The 15,618-nt window shown below is 41.7% G+C and overlaps 1 protein-coding gene across 1 annotated transcript in view; it reads right to left on the reverse strand.

Annotated features, from left to right (window-relative positions):
- Window positions 1-15,418, reverse strand: part of Rnf24 (ring finger protein 24) — a 49,910-nt gene extending 34,492 nt beyond the window's left edge. The window contains exon 1 of the mRNA XM_028878604.1: window positions 15,276-15,418. The gene's annotated coding sequence lies outside the window, so the exon portion shown is untranslated. The remainder of the gene's footprint in view (window positions 1-15,275) is intronic.
- Between the last annotated feature and the right edge of the window lie 200 nt (window positions 15,419-15,618).

Here is a 15,618-nt window from a genome sequence, read left to right on the forward strand (position 1 = left end):
TGGCAAATCTAATAAATATTGAATTAAACTGTAACTTAGTGACTCATAAAGGAGTTATCCATTTATAAATTCAGACTAGATGCTACCTGGCATACAAAAGATGATAAATGAGACATGAATAAAGATAGTAAACTCAAGTAGAATGTTCAATGGAGCAACGGGACCATTCTGTTTTATATTAATTCATTAAAACTTATGAATTGCTTATGTATTTATTGTGTCTGGGAGGAAGCACATGTACCCTGGAGTGTGTATCAGGGTCAGAGGACAAGTTGAAGCAGTTGGGTCTCTTTACCATGCGGGTTCTGGGATCAACTTCAAGTCACAAGGCTTGGTGGCAAGTACCTTTACCTGCTAAGCCATCTCACTGGCCCAATTGACATATCTAACTTAAAAAGATATAAATTACACTTGTTTTTTGTAAAATGTACCAGCTTTGTGGACTCCAAAGAATTTATAGACCTCCTGACCATAAAAAATAACAGGAGGACAGACAGAGACTGGACGGTGAGGCCCACACCTTGTGGGCTCTGGTTGCACTAAAGGAGACACGAGGTTGCAAGGACATGAGGCAACAAAGTGGTGACACAATTTCCCAGAAAGGAAGTGTGTCTTATCTAAAGCCATGCAGTGAGCCCTCTGCTCAGTGCCTAGGCACAGTGACTTGTGCACCAGGCTAGTCTAAAGCACTGTTGAACTCAGCAAGTAGAAAGTTCCTTTTCTGTACTAAATCACTTTGGCTGAGATGAGGAATAATGATTCCCTGTAACGCTTAGATCACCTGATTAAAAACAATTATGCTGACTTCATCTATGGGCTTAAGTGAGGGGATGTTTTGTTTTTCTTTACTGTGCTAGGGATGGAACAGGGCCTCCTACATGTTAAACACGTGCTCTACTACTAATACTCCCCAGTTCTTATATATAGTCCTTTTTTTTCAATTTTAAAAATTAAAATATAATTACATTATTTCTGCCTCCATCTTCACCCTACAAACCAATGGCCTCTGTTTCCTTTAATTTTACACACACACACACACACACACACACACACACTTGCTGAGTTGCTTGTATATATATGATTTCAAGGCTGACCATTTGGTATTGGATAGCCAATTAAGCGGCTCATCCCGGGGAGACTCATTCTCCCTCCCTCAGCAGTGATTAGAGGCTGCCCCCTTTCATATGTTAGCTTGTCTATGGTGTCATATTGTTCAGGTCTTGTTAAGGCAGCCACACTGTTCAGGTATCATGAGTATAGCGTCCCTATCATTTTTAGGAGACACAACTCTGCAGCCTGCTGATCCTCCAGCTCTTCAAATCTCCCTGGCCCTCTTGCATGAGATCGCCGGAGCCTCAGGTACTGGAGTTTGTTGCAGATGTATCACCTGGGGCTGGCTACTCCACTATCAATTCTCTGAACTGTGATCAGTAGTGGCTTTCGGAGTGGTCTCCCTCTGTCTGCAGTCTTTTAAGGCATCCCTTTATAATGGCATGCTTCACCTTTAGGGGACCACACTAACAATAAGGTAAACAGTACAGCACAGCAAAGGCTCAACTATGGAGAAACCACACTAGCACATACTTTCAATGACCTTCTCAAACAGTATAATTAGAGACTGTCTAGAGAAGGTTACTAAACTAAGAACCCTAACCTGTTTAATTTTCCTTGAAATCAAGACTACTTTCCTAAGAACAAGGATTCAGGAAATAAATAAAAACAAAAGGTTAAATAAGGTAAATTGGAGCAGAATAAAACTAGTGTGGCTTCCTCAGCATTGAAGGAATTTACTAAAGGAATATGAAGCTAAGTATCAGGAGATGCTGGGCAGGTGGTGGTGGCGCACACCTTTAGTGCCAACACTCTGGAGGCAGACAGATCTCTGTGAGTTAGATAGAGGCCAGCCTGGTCTACAGAGCAAGTTCCAGGGCAGTCAGGGCTGTTACACAAAGAAACCCTGTCTAGAAAACAAACAAACAAAAAACAAAAAGAAATAAATAAAAAAGTATCAAGAGAAATGATCAAAGAACTCTTTAGCATAAATTAAAAAAATTTTTTTTTTCCTGAGACAGGGTTTCAGTTCACTGTGTAGCCCTGGCTGTCCTGGAACGCAGAGATCTGACTGCCTCTCCTGAGTGCTTGGATTAAAAGTGTGTGCTACCCAGCTCATATAAAAATATAAATAAAAATATTAGTAAAAGAATAATCTCCGCTTTAAAAATTTAAGTGTGTAATCTTCATTTTCTTTAACCTATACACAATTTAATAAAAACACAGTATTTTAGGAGAAAAAGAATATAAAACATTACAAAATATGTCCTATGGCTTTTATTTCTATGTTTATAGAAGATATGCACCTCACAGATCTGACTAGTCAAGCTCTTTGTACATAACAGATTTAAACCAAATTAAAATGAGGAAACAAACTAGCTAGAAACTTTGGATCAGATTACAGTCAAGCTAGCAGGCCTCCAATAGTCCAAGTCTTAGAGTACTTGAGGATCTGGAATCACTTCATAATATTTCCAAGAAATCATATAAACTGGACTAGTGAAGTTCTTCAGTATTATACTTTTAAAAAAATTATTGGGGAAGCAGAGACTTTTGTAGCCCAACTAGCTGTAGATTAAAGGTTTAATTCTCTAAAAATAAAATCTTGCTTAGGAAATAAGTAGGTCTGGAAGACATGTTTAATCCCAAGTGTGTAGAATAAAAGTTTTAATTTTTTCTTTAAAAAAAAAAAGAAAAAGGAGGAGGAAAAGAAGAAGGAGGAGGAGGAGGAGGAGAAATAAGTAGGCCTAGAAAGATATTCCAGTATCACTGTTTTTCATGATTGGGGAAATAAATTTTAAAAAAATGTCATCTGTGGTGTTTATTTCTTCATCTTGTTTTTGATTCCAGATTCATTATTTCTTGGGAACTTAGTAACGTTCACACACAGAGCAGCCCATGAAGAATGAGTGGAATGGGTGGGCATTCAGTTGCATTTGAGGAAGGACTGGGTCAAATCAACTTCTGGGAATTCCGGACTTTGTATCCTAACGTAGTAGGCTTTCCTTCCATTGCTTGATTAAAAAAGGCTTTCATATATTTCCACCTTTAGCTTGCAGAGGTATTAGAGTGTGTGTCAATTCTAAGAGAAATAATTCACATCTTCATATGGTACTCAAACAAAGGCTACACCACTAAGACAAAAGATTAAATCCTCAAGTCAAACAATTCAATTCCCTTCCTTATCTGATTAAACTTATTTTCTACCAACCATACACTAGTATAAAATTCCAGTGGCAGTCTCTCATGTAATGTGAATTTTATGGTTACCCTAAAAAGCCCTTCGATGAGATAAAGATCTTACAGAATTCTTGCTAACAAATGTAGAAGAGACAGCAGAGTAAGAAAAGTCATCATTACACCACAGTTATATATACTGTGGGTATCACACTGGTCTTTTAGCAACACCGGGAGTGGGGTAGACAGGTACATAAAGCCTCTACATGTGATTCAGTGTTGAGTGTGATTCAGAGAACAGCAACAAACTGCACCACATGATGAAGAAGCAGACAAAGCTCAAATGTGAGAGTCACAGGACCAGGACCCACCCAGCTCCTGTGATGAGTTCATAACATCAAACAAAAAGAAGAGGAACTGCCCCAAATAAAAAGAGACAGACAGAATGACCTGGACTTACCTTTAAAATATCTCAGCAAGGGAAAGTGAAAGAGAAAAGGCTAAGAGAAACAATTGTGACAAACCCTAACTCAGTGTTTCTCAACCTTCCTAATGCTGCGACCCGTTAATCTAGTTTCACATGCTGTGGTGACCCCCAACCACAAAATTGTTTTCATTGCTACTTTATAACTATAATTTTGCCACTGTTATGAATTGTAATGTAAATATCTGTGTTTTCCGATGGTCTTAGGTCACAGGGATCATTTGACCCACAAAGGGGTCTCAACCACTGCTGGAACTGCTGAGATGGCATATGGGAGCACTCATACTACTGAGTATGTTTACAGCTCTTCCTAACAAAACCTAAGCCCCTTGCAAATAGAAGTTTGAAAAGCAGCACAGTTGAGCTGGCTGTGCTGGCCCAGGCCTGCAATCCCAGCACTCAGGAAGAAAAGACAGGCGGAGCTCTGTTGAGTTCGAGGCCAGCCTGGTCTATGCAGCAAGTCCCAAGCCAGCAGGCTACAGGGTGAGACTTTACCTCAAACAACAACAAAACAAACAAACAAAAAAAAAAAAAAAAAAAAAGCAACAACAACGAAAAAAGCAAAGTAAGATAGTTGAGTCTAACGAATAATATTAATTTCAGGCAGAAAATAAAGGGAACCCATGGCTAAAAGCCACCTTACTGATTTTTCAGTGTGTAGAAGTAGGCTAAGTTATATGTGGAATACCCTTTTCTCTTTGAATAAAACAGCCACATAGCTATAGAACACAATATTGTTTTATACCTGAAATACATTCTTTTACTGAAAAATCTATAACACAGAACAAGCAGTTTTACAGAACACACACACACACACACGAAGAGGTGGAGTCTCCAAATACAAACATACATACATCCTTTTATGGACGCAGCTGTCCACTCCTCAGAACTGTCAAGCTTTCACAGAACTGAGTTGTAAATGGATGGTGTCAGTGAACTGAAACAGAGAACTGAGACACACAAGATGGAAGTCACAGCCACATTCCAGAACTGAATGATGCTTTTCCTCTTGTTTACATTCAATTACTTCACATCTTCTTTGAGATAGTATCTTAACACACAACATTCGCAACATATTCCACACATGGTGCTGACTAAGGGTCTATGGAGTTCGCTTTGTAAATTCTCTTCCCAGGAGAAAAGTAAAGCAGAAAGAAAGAAAAAAAAATCAATAGCCTTCCAGAAGTAGCTTCAAAGCACAAAACATTCTGCTTCTAATCAGAACAATAGTTTTGTAGTTCTGGGGATTGTTTAGGCAAGTGTCCCACCACATATAAATATATCTCCAGTCCTATAGAACTGATTTAACCCCTCCCCTTTTAAAAGAGCTATTTCCTTCTGAAAATCTATAGAAAAAAATTCTACAGGATTGGAGAGATGGTGCAGTGCATGGTTAAGATCAATGGCTGTTCTTCTAGAGTACCTGGGTTTGATTCCCAGCACCTATATGGCAGCTCACAACTGTAACTGTTCCAGGGACTATGATAACTTTTACTTCTGTCTTCTGTGGGCACTGCATGTAGGTGGTGCACAGATACGCACACAGGCAAAAAAAATCCATACACATAAATATAAACACTTTAAGAAACTACAACCAGGCGTGGTAACTCATACCTGTAAGTCGAATAAAAGGTGTGCCGCAAGTTGAGGCTTGAGCTATAGAGTGAATTCAAGTTAAGTGCTGGTTATAGAGTAACCTTCTCTCTTAAACAGAGGCTAAGTCTAGTAGTACATGTCTGTAATCCTAATTCTTGGCAGGCAGAGGTAGGAGGGCTGGTGCATGTTCAAGACTAGCCTGAGCTATATAGCCAGACCCTATCTCAAGGCTAGAGAGATGGCTCGGTGGTTTAGAACATGTTCTTACAGAGAACCTGGGTTGTGTTCCCAAACACCCCTATGGCAGCTAACAACAGTCTGTAACTCTAGTTCCAGAGGATCCAATATCTCTTCTGACCTTTGCAGGCTCCTGCATGCATGTGCTACACACATATATTCAGGCATACACATGAAATATTTTAAAAATCAAATAAATGCAACAATCAAACAAACATCCCTAGATATTCTCTGCAAGGCCTTTTTAATAGCTCTGAAGACCTGTTAGAAACTTGTTAACATGTTCTCATGGGCAAGCAACTCCAACTACGAAACAAATTCATCCACCCAGCACTCAGGATCTTACATGAATTGGCCCAGACTTGAACCTTATTCTCATGCACTATTCTTCAAATACTACATCGTAGTCAGAAGCATCATTTGTGGTTCCTTAAAGATGCCTTCCTATCTTTGTTTTTGATTACTTCTATGATCTGCACAACCTGAGCATCCCCAATCACTTGATAAAAATCTGTCACCTTTCATGTTCTGTCTTAAACAGCTCTCTCCCTGCATACATATCTGCCTTATTCCCTAATCCTCCCTATGAAGTCCAGTCTTCTTTCTGTCCTTCTGTCCTTTCCCCACCTTTCTTGGTCTGTTGGATACCTGTTAATCTGAGGTTCTGTGTGACACAGCATTGACAGTACAAATTATCAAGGAAGTTGTTATGTTCTCATGGCATAAATAGTTAAATGGTGGGGGAAAATATTGGAGAAATTATTTTGGCCACTCCACGTAGTTAAAAGGATATTTATTTAATGGCGTAACTCACAAACTAAGTAATGGGTAGGTCGCAGGGTCTGGGGAAGATGTAACGCAGTCCAGCGGTGTTCTCCGGAGCTCTGCACAATCCACCTTCACCGTTCAGCGTCCCGGCACCGAGAGAGCGCACAGAGAGAGCACTGGCCCATCCAGCTCTCAGGTCCCCAGGCGCCTCCCCTCGCCCCGCCTCGTAAGCGTGACAGTTGCCAGAGTCTCAATGGGGGTTGGAACTTCCAGATCCAAGCTGGAATGGCTACCCACTACAGAAAAAGTCTGTCCCAGAAACCTAAATGTGACCTTAGGACAAAAGTCTTTGCAGCTGTAATGAGGGATCTGGAGCTGGTTGTGGTAGTTTAAATCCCAGAAACTGCGAAGTGGAAACAGGAGAATCAGTGCAATTCAGGCCAGCCTGGTCTACACAGCAGTTCTAGGCCAGCTGGGGCTGCAAAGCAATTCTGTCTCAAAAACCAAAGAGAAGTTAAGGTAAGGGTTCTGAGACTAGATCTGTTTAGATTGTGTAGATTATATGTCTGTTGACAAGAGTTTTCTGAGGAAAATCTAGAAAAGTTAGGAAGGATTCTGTAGAGGCACTGGGGGAGCGCAGTAGTCTTGCCGTCGCCCTGATTTCTACCTTCTGGACTTCAGAACTGTGACAGTGTACTTCTGTTGCTAGAAGCATCAACTCTGCAGTCATGTTAAGGTGACTCCAGGGAACCCCAGCATTCTCTTTGTCCCATTTCCATTGTCATCACCTTTACTCACGCCTTTTGCCTGTTGCAGTAGTTCTGCAGCTGCTCTTTGCACAGGACTCTGAACTTCCTGCACCCACTGCAATGCATCTGGATACTCTCCTGAAGTTGCCAGCATAAACTCTGATAAGTGATGGGCTATGCAGATGTCTGTTCTGGCCCCTGAGTGTTAAACTCAAGAAATTACTTCTTTGGGGGCTGGAGAGATGGCTCAGTGGATAAAAGCACTGGCTACTTTTTCGGGACCCCTGTTCAATTCCCAGCACCCACATGGCTCACAACTACCTGTAACTTCAGTTTCAGGGAATCTGACACCTTCACACAGACATACATGCAGACGAAACACCAATGCACATGAAATAAAAGTAAATTACTTTTTTTAAAAGAAACTACTTCTTTGATCTTTAATTTTATCATCCATGAACTGTTTTCAGCATAGTTGTAAGGAGGAAATAAGTAATGCCTGTTATGCTATAGATATACAGTATTTTCAGTGCAGGCTAATTCATGTAAAAGTTAGCTGTAGCTACTGATATTGCTTTATCATTTAAAGAAAAAAAATCTTAAAAGTTTCCTTCTGGACCAGATGTGATTGTGTATACCTTTAATCCCAGCACCTGAGAGGCATTGAGTTTGAGGTCAGCCTAGTCTACATCTACAAAGAGAGTTCTAGGATATCCAGAACTACACAGTGAGAGCCTGTCTCAATAATATATATATATATATATATATATATATATATATATATATATATATTACTTTTGACTTGTTTTCATAGACAAAGTTAAAAAGCCAAAAGACTGAAGTTTTGTTTTTTTTTTTTTTTTTTTTTTTTTCCAGACAGCATTTCTCTGTGTAGCCTTGGCTGTCCTGGAACTCAATCTGTAGACCAGGCTGGTCTTGAACTCACAGTGAGATCTGCCTGCCTCTGCCTCCTGAGTGCTGAGATTAAAGGTGTGCAGCAGCAGCAGCAGCACCACCACCACCACCACCACCACCACCCGCCTAGCAGATTAAAGAAACTTCAATTATAGCCATGTACACGATTCAGTTCAAGCTATAGAAACTAGATCCTATTTTAAGTTTAAAGCACAAAGTATAATTTCACATGCTCAGATTTAGGAGAGAATAAGAAAAAAATGTAGGCAGTTCATAATGGTTTTGGTTTGCTTAGATGAATTTAACAAACAGGTAATACAGAACCATTCAATCTCCAAATTAAAAAAAAATTAAGGCAACATACTAACTATTATAAGAAAGTTTTTTATCTGTCTAAGGTAGTTGTCCCAAAGCATTCCATAAACCTCCACATGATAAAACTTTTTGTTTTAAAACAAACAAACATGCCAGGTAGTGGTGGCCCATGCCTTTAATCCAAGCACTCAGGAGGCAAAGCCAGGTGGATCTCTGTGAGTTCGAGGCCAGTCTGGTCTACAGAGTGAGATCCGGGACAGGCACCCAAACTACAGAGAAACCCTGTCTTGAAAGAAAACAAACAAACAAACAAACAAACAAAAAAAACCCAACCAACCAACCAAACAAACAAACAAACTTTTGTTTCATATAATATCCCCCACCACACCCTTGCAATTCCAGAACTTGATGGTTTGAAGTGTTGACCCCTTTCTCCTTTCCATCATTTCCTTTGCACCAATTTTAAAACTAGCCAGTCACTAAAGACTGAAGTCTGGGGGCTGGAGAGATGGCTCAGAGGTAAAGAGCACTGACTGCTCTTCTGGAGGTCCTGAGTTCAATTCCCAGCAACCACATGGTGACTCACAACCATCTGTAATGAGATCTGGTGCCCTCTTCTGGCCTGCAAGGACACATGCATGCAGAACACTGTATACATAATAAATAAATAAATCTTTAAAAAAAAATGAAAATAACAAGCAAACTTCATTTTAAGGGATGCTAATAAATGAAAACAGGTAAATTGGAGGAAGTACCAATATAAAAGCATTCACTTTTATTAACAAGCAATTCTTCTGTCCTTAACATTAAATTCATAAAAATTCAGGTTGCATTAAACTTTCCCACAGTAATTCATAACACAGGGTTCATTTGCAATACTAAATGGCTTCCTTTCCCTTGACACTGTGGGCTGACTTCAACTCCATAGAGGGAGGCCTGGAGCAACTAACTCTTTGGCATGACTGTCCTTAGAGTAGATGGAAGGCCCAGGCTGGCTTTCCAAGAGTGGCCAACCCAAAATGAGGCCACTGGCCAGCTATTCATGGGCCAGCTGGCATGTAACAAAGTGTCTAGTTCTTACCTTCAGAGCAGAGGTTTATCCAGCTGGATTTCAAAGGATGGTACTAACTGGAATGCTCACAATTCCTTTTCAACCATCTGGCATTCTTTTAAAACCCTCAATTTACACAGCGTCACATTTTGAGGTCTGAAATGCTCAGATTATAAGAGTTCCCATTATGCATCTAGATAAGAAAGTAGAGTAACTGCCAAATTAATTCAAGAAACAATTTCTAAAACTAAAAATTACCCTCAGTTTTAGCTTTAAAAAGCCCACGGTTGTTAAGTAAATTTCCAAAATAAAAAAAATCAAGACAAATAATAAGAAAATAAAGTAAACAACAACAAAACAGCTTAACACATAGAAACACATTTCTTAAGTCTAAGTAAGGTCTAGCCCTTTCTAGTGGGATTTATACAGCTTGTCTATATCCTTCATGTGGTTCTCAAAGGAGGTTGAACTGCTACATGCACTGCCTGCCTAGCTTACTAGCAGGTCAGTTACCTGGGGGGAAAAAATCAGTTTGGCAGGTATCTAGCACACACATATCTGAGGATGGTTTTCTATAATCCTAGCACTTCCAGAGGTAGAGCCTTGAGGATCAGGAGTTCAAGGTCATCTTCAGCTCCTAGTTAACTAAGTTCAAGGCTTGCCCGGATTACATGAAATATTGTCTTAAATAATCAAAATAAATAAGTAAAGCTGTTTGATGGATGACAAACTGGGCATTTGAAAGGTTGTTTTTTGTTTGTTTGTTTGTTTTCAAGATAGGGTCTCTCTGTGCAGCTTTAGCTGGCCTGGAACTTCTTCTGTAGATCAGGCTGGCCTCTAGACCACCTGTCTCTGCCTCCTGAGTGCTGGGATTAAAGGCGTGCGCCACTGCCACTACCCCAGCTAGAATTTGAAAGTTTTAGCATACAACTATAATCTTACCACACAGGTGATGACAGGTCTGTAAAGCTGGAGGCCAGCCTGGCTGACATAGGGAGATCCAGGCCAACCGGAGCTACACAATAGTGAAACTGACTCAAGAAGGAAAACGAAATTAGTAAATAAGATAACATGGAGTAACTTGAAGAAGGAACCTTTGATCCAAATAAACAAGTAGGACTTGGCTCAAAACTAAACCATTTTATCAAATGACCAATTTACCAAACTGCTAAGAAGTGGTATAAACTGCTCATTTGTCAACTATAGGTCTTTTTGGTTTTTCTTTTTTTTTTCTTTTTCTTTTTTTTTTTTTTGAGACAGGCTTTCTCTATGTAATAGCCTTGGAACTCTCTTTATAGACCAGGTTGGCCTGAAACTCACAGAGATACCCTGGGATTAAAGGCATGTGCCACCACCCCACCTGGCCAAACAGATCATTTTACTAATCTATCACATGATATAATCTGGGGAACAAATGGGCACGAAATGGGGGAGGGAGGAAGAAGAGGAAAGAAAAAACCTAATAAACAGATCGTATTTATGAGCAATATATCTTCTAGACAAAAATATTAAAGAGAAGGCTGATGCGAGGGTTCAGAGGATAAGGTTGCTTGCCCACAAGCCTGATAACCTGAGTTCAATCCCCTGGGCCCTGTAAACCAGGCTGGCCTCAAACTCAGAGATTCCCCTGCCTCTGCCTCCCAGATGCTGGGATTAAAGGTTTATACCATCACTGCCCAGCAACTTTTAGTGTAGAAAAAAACTGAATGAAACAAAAATCATGATTTTCTTATTAGAAAAATTTAAAGGCAAGAGCTACCTGACTAGGCTGAAAATTGACTTACAGAATAGATAAGGTTCTTGCCTTCCTGTTGCTGGCATTGTAGTGGGGCTAAGAGACAAAAAGTGTTAACAATACCAGTTAGGGGTGACAGGTCCTACATAAAGAGACAGGCAAAATGTATGCTTCTCACTTGAGACATTTAACTATCAGGTAAACAGGACAAACTGATGAGAGGCAAAAAAAAAAAAAGTTTATTAAATTTGGTATTCTGTTTTTAAAGATGGACGTGAGAACATGCCTGTGAGCTGAGACCTGTGTACAGTTAATGATGCAAGAGAGAGGGCACAAACACAGGAACTGTGAGTAGTGAAGGGATATGAGACAAAGGATGGGGGAGGAAGGCGGTTTCTGGTATGAGGAAGACCAGAGTCCTAAGGACAGGTTTCCAGAGTTGGTGAGAGGAAGAGGAGGGGCCTCTGTCTGAGATCTTCTAAACCTTTAGAGTCTTAGGAAAGAGAGAGAGAGAAAGGGGAGGAGGGAGGCAGGCAGGCAGGAAAGGGCTAAGTCATTCTTGAAAAATTAAAGTTCAGCCAGGTGTAGTGGCCCACAGCTTTAACCTGGCAGAGGCAGGCAGTTCTGAGTTGAAGGCCACACTAGTCTATATAGAAACCCTGTCTCGAAAATAAACAAACAAACAAATTCTAAATTGTAAAACCCAAGCCTATCAAATCATAAAAGTTTACCTTCACTAATTTAAGGTCTTTTAAAAAACAACAACAACAACAACAACAACTTCTTAGTCCTCCAAGGCAGGGCCATCTTTCCATTTGCATCCCCTTTTACCTGAGAAATGTTTTTATGTGACCTCAAGAATACAGGCATATAAAACTGGTTTAAAATCAAACCAAACATTTACTGATAATAAACTTAAAACAATTTTATTTTAAAATAACTCTTGCCGGGCGGTGGTGGCACATGCCTTTAATCCCAGCACTCGGGAGGCAGAGCCAGGCGGATCTCTGTGAGTTCAAGGCCAGCCTGGGCTACCAAGTGAGCTCCAGTAAAGGCGCAAAGCTACACAGAAAAACCCTGTCTCGGAAAAGTAAAATAACTCTTTGGCATACACAATTTTACCACGTATTAAAGACAAGGGGCAAATCTGTGTATTGATATATGGACATGTTTGTTGACTTTTATAGAGAGAATTAAATTGTGGCTAAATATTTGATACTGCATAGAGCATCACTATTTTCAGAGTTGACTGATCTTTTGGCTTTATAATGTCAATGATGAAATGCCGCTTTATATCAATATATAGTACAAAATGGAAGAAGTATGTTTAGGACCTATGATGATTCATGTTGATTTTCAACTTGATGGGACTTAGAATAATCATAAAAACACACCTCTGGGTGTGTCTATAAAGGTGTCCCCTGCCCCTAAAAGGTTTGACTGAAGAGGAAAGACTGGGCTAGAAAAATAGTCCAGCAGTTGAGAGCACTGGCTGCTCTTTCAGAGGACTGGGGTTCAATCCCCAGCATCCACACGACCTCTCACAACTGTCTGCTACTCCAGTTTCAGAGAATCTGATGCTCTCCTCTGGCTTCCTCTGGCACCAGGCAAGCACGTTGGTACACAGACACACTTGCAGGGAAAACATCCATACATATAAAACAAAATAATAATTTTCTAAAAAAAGAGGGAAGCCCCTGAATGGGAACAGTGGTATCCTCAGATGCTGGAAGGAAATGGAGCATCAGCATGTATCATTCTCTACTTCTCCACCAGACACAATGCGACCAGAGCCTTATACTCCTGTCTTAGACTTCCCTACCATGACACCCTTCATGCTGTCAGCCCAAACAGACCTTTAGTCATTTGTCAGGTATTTGTGTCACAGCAATGAGGAAAAATAACTAATATGAGGCCATTTCTGAAGTTGCTGGAAATCTAATCCCAAACCAAAATTCAAATAATGATTTTTTTAAAAGTGAAATTCAAGTTAGCAACTCAAACAGCTTTGTTTTGAGATAGAGTCTCACTATGTAACCCTGGCTGGTCTGAAACTCACTATATAGACCAGTTTGGCCTTGGACTCAGAGATCTATCTGCCTGTCACTGCCTCCTGAATATTCTATCCTGGTCTATATAGTGAGTTCCATGTGGTAAGATCCTCTCTTAAAAAAAAGAAAAAAGAAAATTAAACACAGTGTTGTGCATGCTAAGCAAATATGTACTATCCGTCAACGAAACTACACCTCCAGCCCCTTGAATTAATTTTTGACCATTGAACATTCAGAAACTTTTGATTGCTAATTACTTGTGACTCCCACATTCAGTTATGCAATCCCATCAATATTGGGCTGTGACCCATGGTTTAAGAAAAAAATGCATAAGGCAAGAATTTTATTAAGAATAACAGATTGTCATCCAACCAGTGGAAAATTTCCTTCAAATTAAAAGCAAATGTTTTAGGTAGGGAGTCTATACATAAACAGATGCTGTGGAGGTTAACATTTCATTTTGTACTAAAATTTTACTAGGAATGAAAATATATATGACTCAAAAATAAATAATCTTGAAGAGAATCTTAAAGAAAACTGAACCCACTCAATTATTCATATATAAACTCCTCAGTTTTTTTCCACCACCATTATTGTGAATCAAAAGATCATAACAAAAATATTTCCAAAATGTGCTTTTTCACTCTATAAAATTAGAAGGGTAAAAAAGAAACCAAAATATCATTATCCAACTAGAGTAATAACTATCTTATAAAATTTAAAAAAATCTATCTTAAAGCAAAATAACAAGATATAGCTTGCTTGTTTGTTTGTTAAGACAAGGTCTCATTATGTAGTTCTGGCCTGGATATTCCGATATAGATCAGACTGGCCTTGAAATCACAGAGATCCTCCTGTCTCTTCCTCCCAAGTGATGGGATGAAAGGCCTTGGCCGCCACACCTGGCTAGTACTAGCTCAATGACCTCTTTTTGGCTGTTTAAGTGAACAGGCAGAAGGTCCTTCAAGTCAAAGTCTATGGGACCCAGCAGTGCTTCCCCACCTCTTTGTGGGATGAAAACAATGAAAAAAATACAAGGTGTTGTTTTCTGGTAGTCATGTAAGATGAGCTGTTGAGCTGGGCTGCACAACCAAACACACGAAAATTCAGATCAAAGCCAGGGTGCTTGCCAGGATAATATGCAATAAAATCCTTTGCCAAAGCATTGGGGGGAGGGGGCACGGGGCGACCGGACAAACAAGGAGGTGGAGAGAACCTGCTGGACCACCTCTCCCTAAGGCAGGGAGGCAAGAAACACAATCCACCTGTACTGAAGAGTGGGTAAAGCAGTGCCCTAGATACATGGGAGTATTCCTATAGAGATGCATACAACGACCTATTATCAATCAACCAAGCCCCGAAAGCAATGTTCTGGATGTTGGCGTATCCCTGACAAATATATCACCACTAACCCCAAAAACAATGTGTTCTAAATATACAGCGCCATGAATACAGACTCATACTTTCAATGAACAGACCCACTGGTTTTATAGCAAGAAACACCAAAAAAAAAAAAAAAAAAAAAAAAATTTGGGGGGGGGGAATAACACCAGGGACGGACGGGTAAAGATGTGAAGTTATCCTCACACTTCTTTTCCGTATGCCCTTTTACACGATCTCATTTTACAGGACACACACCCCTTGGGTCTCCGGAGACAAAGCGGGGGTCATTAATTCTCTGGCCTGTGGGTGCACACACACGCCCCCCCCCACAGATGATGAGGTCGCCATATGACTTGCACTAGCAAATAAGCCAGTGCAGACCACTGCCTTGCAGAGTGTGACAAGCAGGCACGAGACAAGCCCCACAAAGGAAGGAGTGGCTCGGGACCAGCGAGAAACCCACTGCCACACAGCGCGTCCCGGAGACAGCGCGTCCGTCTCTACCACCCAGCGGAGGCAGCGGCTCCTCCATCCTCCGCCCATCCTGCCTCCCCCGCCCGGGCCCAGCCCGAGGTGACCTCCTGGTGACAGCCCGCGCCGCCCTTTGTGCGGGTGTGGGGGCACTGCCCCGCGGGCCCCCGGTCTCGGAGCCGGTGCGAGGCCGGCGCGCTGCTCTCAGCATCCCAGAGCCCGACCTGCAGAGCCTGAGCCTCAGCCTCCGCCTCCGCCGCGCGGCCCTCAGGCCCGCCCTCCCCTCACTCACCCGGGCGGTGGGCAGCAGGCGTGAGGGCTGCGGCGCCCCGGCGGCAGCTTTCGGGCGGGCGGCGAACTGGCAGCGAGCGGCGTCCGCCGAGTCCGAGCCGCTGAGCTGGCGGTGGCGACGGGGGAGAGCTGCGGCCCCGGCGAGGGGCGGGCCCGGCGGGGGAGGGGCGGGCGCCGCGCCTCTCATTCATGCCGCGGAGGCGGGGTGTGGGACCCGGATGCCCGGGCAGGCCCCGCCTCCTCGCTGAGGGCGCGCGGCTTCATTGTCTGCAATGCGCAGGCGCGGCGCTCCAGCGCGAGGCTAGGCTGCTTCCCTCCCCTGTAGGTAGGGTGGGTTTATGATG

Source organism: Peromyscus leucopus, chromosome 4, assembly GCF_004664715.2.
Source record: "Peromyscus leucopus breed LL Stock chromosome 4, UCI_PerLeu_2.1, whole genome shotgun sequence".
Lineage (NCBI taxonomy): Eukaryota > Metazoa > Chordata > Mammalia > Rodentia > Cricetidae > Peromyscus > Peromyscus leucopus.